Here is a 6,210-nt window from a genome sequence, read left to right as displayed (position 1 = left end):
GGAAACAAATTACAAATGTTCATGCAGAGCACTCAAAAATTCGGATACCCCAAGAATACGAGCTACCGAGTGTTGGTGAAGTTATAAAGTTTCAGAGTTGCCAAAAACAAGAAATATTAGAAATGTTGTAAAGGATGAGGGGATTGAAGCGACCTTATCCCTTTCTACGACGACCTGAAAAGGGGTTGTAGCAAGGGAGGGTCGGTCTCTTCTCCCAAGTAACAAGCGATAGGACAAGGGGCAATGGCCTCAAGTTGTGCCAGAGGAGGTTCAGACTGGATATTGGGAAACATTTCTTCACCAAAAGGGTCGTCAAGCACTGGAAGAGGCTGCCTGAGGAAGTGGTTTTGTCACCATCCCGGGACGTTTTTGTAAGATGTGTAGATGTGGCACTTGGGATGTGTTTTAGGGGTGGATGTGGCAGAACTGGGTTAAAGGTTGAACTCAATGATCTTAAAGGTCTTTTCCAACCTAAATGATTGTATTATTCCTGTTGTCCTCTGCTGCCTGTTTTTTTTCTCTTTTTGTTTTTCTTTTTCAGATGCTTAGCACGGTTTTTAAAGACATCTCCACATTGAAGTATATATCTCAATTGACTTGAAATAAGAAGGCTGAGAAGCTTAAATCCAAAGACTAAGAACTAATAAGATGTTACATTGGGAAAAACTCCTGAAATCCGTTCTTGGTATGCTGTGTTGCCTATTTTTTAGTAAGTAAAATGTTCTCTTCATGGTTTTCTTTGTTTGCATAGGAGAAGAGCACTGCCCAAAGAAATGCAGAAGGATTTGTTTAAAGAAAAAGGAGCTCTCTAACTACTCCTATAATAGTGTGAATGATTTAATGCAGAGTGGAATTACCTGGTGAAAGGTAAATGCATTGGAAATCACTGCCTGAAAGCTCAGTTCCCATGAAAATACACGTGAATAATACCCCTAGAAACAAAAAGAAAACAGAAACTGGCTTTCCATCAATATAAAAATGGTAGCTGATTACACAGACAGCATTTAGAGCTGTGTTACCAGCAAATCCCATACCATTTTCCCTCTTGCCTGCTGCTTATCTGCAAGGCTGGGCTCTCAGCTCTGCACAGTCACTGCCTTCATCCAGAGTCTCAAACAATGGGAAAGCAATGACAAATTCAGCCACTTACTGCAGCTGCCAGAGTGACAGCAGCAGAAGGAAAAGACAAAGCAAAGCAAAAAAAAAAGCTGGTGCTAACAACAATGACATCTAACAGCTATCTGACATAGTCTAGAGCCCGTGCTCTGCTGCTCTGCCTGCCAGAGTACTGATGGTAAGCTGGCACCCAGATGCTACAGTGATGGGCAATAAATAAATAACATTGTTTAGTTCACAATGAAGATGAGTCAGGACACTCAAGAGACAGGGCATGATTCACATTCAGCCTTCAGAACTCCATCAGATGTAAGTTATTTTGCTTGCCCTCAGGAATGCAGCAACTGGGACTGGGAAGCACATAGTTATTACTGTGTTACTGCTGTGCTTGGCTACTATATGTTAGTTTACAACTGTTCCATGTTCAAGGAAGTTGTTCCTTTTTCCTCAGGTGTCTGTGAGAAGCTGCCTGGTGGAATGAATCCTTCCAACCAAGCCATGGAAGTGAACAACACAAGGCAAAGCAAACGACCTGCAGTCTGGCTTGGCCTCTACTTCAAGTGCCTTTCTGGGGAAATATCACCATGGTTTTTCTCAGTCCAGAACCTCATATTTGAACTCCTTTTACATAATTTTGTGCCTTTTTTTTTTTCCTTCCTAGAGGGAGACAGAATGTCAAGGTCCCGAGCTACGCTTGTTCTTTTCATTGCAAGAGAGGTGCAAGGAAAAAGTGGAGCTCAGTTTGAAGTTACCATTTCTTTTTAATTGATCTGCATTTCTTCATGGCCATGAAAGAGCTCCATTCACTGCTGTGTCCTGTTCTTGCTGGCTGTGGATGGAGCTTGCTGCTCTTGCACTTTTCCTCTGTTGTTCAAGTCAACTCTAAACTTTTCAGCACATGAGAGCACAGAGATAACAAACCCCCAAATGTTATGTGAGAATGTCACAACTTGGGAAACAGAGGCATGGATTTAAAAATTACTTGCATGGCAGAAAAATTAAACAACTGTTACTCTGAGAGGCAGCTAGAAAAGAGTTTCTCTGTACAGTGTCTTTGTTCCTTTTCCTTACCTGGGAGGATTTGAAGGCAAGATTCTATAGGTAAAAGAACATTTTTACATGGCCATACTGCATTGTTTAAAAGCTCTTATTTTCCTGCTTTTATTACAGCTTGACAATTGTGATTAGAAGCAAATGTCTAATTTGAGAAGGCCAGTTCATGAATGCAGTTGCTGTCTGGTACAGGCTTCTGTTCTGTGCAAACCTTCCCAACCATAAACATCCAGTCTTGTGCAGCATGGGATCCAGATGGATGTTTTTTGCTGAGTCTGGGATTTTGTAATAAACGCTTTTACTCTAAAAAAAATAGTTAAAAAAAAATCCCACACACAGTTAATTAAAAAATTTAAAAATTGCTTTTGAATTTCATATATATTTAGCACATGTCCTAAAGGTGGAGATGCTGAATTTTCCTGCTAAATTTTAACTTCATTTTAACCTTTTCCATTCCTTGGTTTTATTTGTCCCTTGAATATGGGTTTTGACTATGCTGTCTGCCTAATTTTTTTCAGCTGAATTTTGTGCCATGTTTCCTAATGAAAAGAGCCTCCTCCTGCTTCACTACTTGCATTTGTGCATTACAACACAACAGTGCAGGAGGATTATGTCTATCAACCAAAATTAAAACATATTTAAAGGACAGATTTCTCCAGTGCTCTGTAGACTCCTGGAATAAATCTTGTGATACAGCATAGAGGAGACAAATGTAGCATACTTTTGAGTAAACTTTAGATAGAAGATTTTTTTAATGTCTACTTGGGATGATGGTCAGGACGGTGTGTCAGGAAAGAAGTGTAATTCCAGTTGCACACAGCTGAGTATTTAGAGGAAAAAATTGTTGTGTAATATGTACTGATGTATCCTATGCTTTGCCATCCAGTAGCCATAAATGAGTGCTGAAAGTTTCTTCTTTTTAGATGCATTTAAATTTAACCTCTCCTGTTACTCTCTTTCATCATTTTTTCTAATTTTATAAAATTTTATATCTAATTTTATATCACAGCTAAAAATATTACTCTTGCCAAGTCCCTTTCATTCCCAAGAGCTGTCCCTTGGTTCCCAATTTTGAGGATCTTGCTCTGTGGTCAGTCGCCATCATTTCCACCATCAAAGCCCTTGAAGCAAAGTTTCACTTTGGAAGGCCCAGGCAGTGAGAAGTTAATCACCTATTGCCACAGCAGTGCACAGGAACGAGCAGTTACCAAATCACCAGGTGGGTGCATGTTCAGGAACGCCCTGGAGGCTTTAAGACAATCACAAACTGTTTCTCCAGTGTTTGTTTATTTCTCCTGTGTCTGTTCAACACGTATTTTTGAAATATTTGTTTAGTTCTTCACGGTTATTGAGTGTGCAAACGACGTGATTGGAGTCAGTTGATATTAGATTTGTTTACACTGTGTCCCTTGTTCCTTTTTGGAATTCTGCAAGAATAATGCACACTTCCTTAACTGTCTGTTGGCACTACTTACTGAGATCTGCACAGGTAGGTGTCCTGGTCAAAAGATACATTCTGTGCTGGTTGGCTGATCCAGCCAACTGACCTGTGTAAATAAAGGTCTTTTCTCCAAAAAACCAACCATGCTCATTTCTCAGTCAAGATTTGGAGTAAGTGGTCAGTACAGACCTTCGATTTCCATGCATGTTGATTTTTTAGGAATGTATGAGAAACCCCTTGGTTTGATAATAGCGACTAGTGAGCGGCTTCCTAATTTAAATTTATTTGGATTTCGTTTTCCATTGGTGTCTAATTGTTCAGCTACAAAGGTGGTTGGTATATCCCATATCTACAGCTTGCACTGACTTTGGACTCCATTTGCTCCTTGATAGACCACAACAGCATCCTTAGTCCTTCTGGATCCTTGATGTGTCCTAGCATTAAATTTAGGAGTTGGGGAAGGATTTTGTACATTTAGAAGTAAATGATATATGACATATGATAAATATCTTTTCTATTCTGCCTTCAAGGAAAGTGATGAACGAATGGTTGTATCTCACAGAGAATGAGAGATGTTTTGGAGAAAATGGCTGGAGAAAGGTCAAATTTGTGACTATTGTACGTTGTGAAATGTACATTGTGAAACTAATGAAAAACTTATGAAATTGGTTTCTACTGAGTAGAGGAAAAGCAGAATCTGGCCCATAGGGAGAAGCAATAAGTATGGAATATGAACAGTACAATGGCTCTATTTACACAAAGACTTAGTAAAACAAGCTGTGTTATTTTAGTTGAGTCTGCCCGATTTACAATCCAAACACAATATTAATGATACATAATTGGCATCCAATCAGTACCACTTGCGTGGAGTGTTGTTGTGCAATGTTCTGTCTCCAGAGCAGTTCCCTGTCACGGTGCATCACCAGCCAGGTCTGTGAGTGAGGGAGCCACGCTCCCAGATGTGCTCCTGGAAAATGTGGGATAATCCTTTGCTACGGTGACAAAATCGTGGTGTTCCTGACTCTGTGTGTTCTGCTCCAGAGGCTGCTGCAGCCTCTGCTCTGAGCTGGAGGCTTAGCCTGGGGTTGCTGAGAGGTCTGGGATGGTTGTGGGGCAAGGTGCTGGGTCAGTCCCTGTGATCCCCTCCTGCCTTTTGCTGTTCTGGGTCAGTCCCTGTGATCCCCTCCTGCCTTTTGCTGTGCTGTGTTCCCACCCTGAAGAGCTCCAAGGAGCCTGACTGTGGCAAATGCATCACAGTTCCGCAGGCACCTCTGGAAAAGAGCACAGAAGACCTTGCTTTGGTCAGAAGCAAGTGGGAGAAAATACGACATATTAATACAAAATGCTTCATCGTCTGACAGTAATTTTCCCCTGCATTTCTTTGTTGTTTGTTTTGCAGTTGTACTTCTTCATTTTCTTCCTCTTCTTGTCCTCTTGTAGTGCCATAATAATGGCATCCTTGAGATTACCGTGGCATTCTCTGTGATATTTTGAATTTGTTGGTATAGTTTGCTTACATGATTATGTTAAAAAACCCTCTTGTTTACTCAAGCTGATGCAAGGAACAGCCCTGACTCTGTGAAAGGTGTGCATACTGTGCTCACTAGCACTCCTGGGGGCATCATTCCTACCTTTTGTTCTGATATAACTGGTTTCCAGAGGTTGGCAGGCCTTTTAAAAGATGGAGGTTTGAAAAAAAGGGAGCTGCTTGGTGGAGATAGGCTGCAATTCTGCTCTTTATAGCTCAATAATTCAGTTTAAAATCTCTTAGAATTAGCAAGCTCAGAACTAATTAGGTCATGACTGCGATATCTTTAGGCTGCAGCTATTTGTGCTGAGTCATTATGGAGCTGCTTGTGGTCCTCCCAAGCTCTATTTTCTGTCATTTTTCTGTTAACTGAGACCAGACATACATTTCAGGTTTGTTTGGTTTATACAGATATGCTGGGGAGCCCCAGCCAGTCCTTTTGTACCACTGAGGTCTGGAGAGTTGACAGGGAGTCAACGGGAGTAACAGGTAGTTACCACAATAAATAACAAAAATAATTTGCCCTAAACCGTGTTTTTCCTCATCTCAGCCTGGGGTCTGTGGGTAAGGGAGAGGAATGAAGCCACTACTTCAAATCAGGCTGTAGACCACATTAAAGATTTCAGAGCTGCAAATGGCTCTTTTTGTTTTCCCCATTTCATCCCGAGCTGCGTTCAGCATTTCCTGCAGCTGTGTGTGTTTGGGTGGCTTTCCCTCAGCAGCAGTGCCACCAATATCAGCTGTGATTACTAGAAACAAAGTGGGTAAGTCTGCTGTGTTCAGAGACATGCCACAAAGCCATTCTGTTTTGTACAAAGCCATTCTGCTGTGTAGGCTCAGTGCCTGATTACAGACCTACCGAGAAGTTGCAGGCAACACTTGAGCAGTCTGAAGTAGTGAAAATTGTATTATAGGCTGTTTAGTTTCTAGTATTCAATGTGCATCAATCTTATTTCCATGCTGAAGGCACAGTCCCTCACATCAGCTGTGGCCACTGAGCCTGGTGGGTGTGCACTACAACACAACCTGGAAAATTCACACACAGTTGTGTATTAAAATCATTGTAATCTCT

At 41.2% G+C, this 6,210-nt stretch overlaps 1 long non-coding RNA gene across 1 annotated transcript; it reads left to right on the top strand.

The window, feature by feature from the left end:
- The first annotated feature begins 552 nt into the window (after positions 1 to 552).
- On the top strand, positions 553 to 2,149 carry LOC120323911. The gene is made up of 2 exons (XR_005564837.1): positions 553 to 709; positions 1,568 to 2,149. It is a non-coding gene; the product is annotated as an uncharacterized LOC120323911 (long non-coding RNA).
- The last annotated feature ends 4,061 nt before the right edge of the window (positions 2,150 to 6,210 follow it).

Source organism: Pipra filicauda, unplaced genomic scaffold, assembly GCF_003945595.2.
Source record: "Pipra filicauda isolate LSUMZ 115617 unplaced genomic scaffold, ASM394559v2 scaffold36_size6622888_pilon, whole genome shotgun sequence".
NCBI lineage: Eukaryota > Metazoa > Chordata > Aves > Passeriformes > Pipridae > Pipra > Pipra filicauda.
Note: the sequence above shows the minus strand (reverse complement) of the source record. Positions and strands in the feature narration are given on the sequence as shown.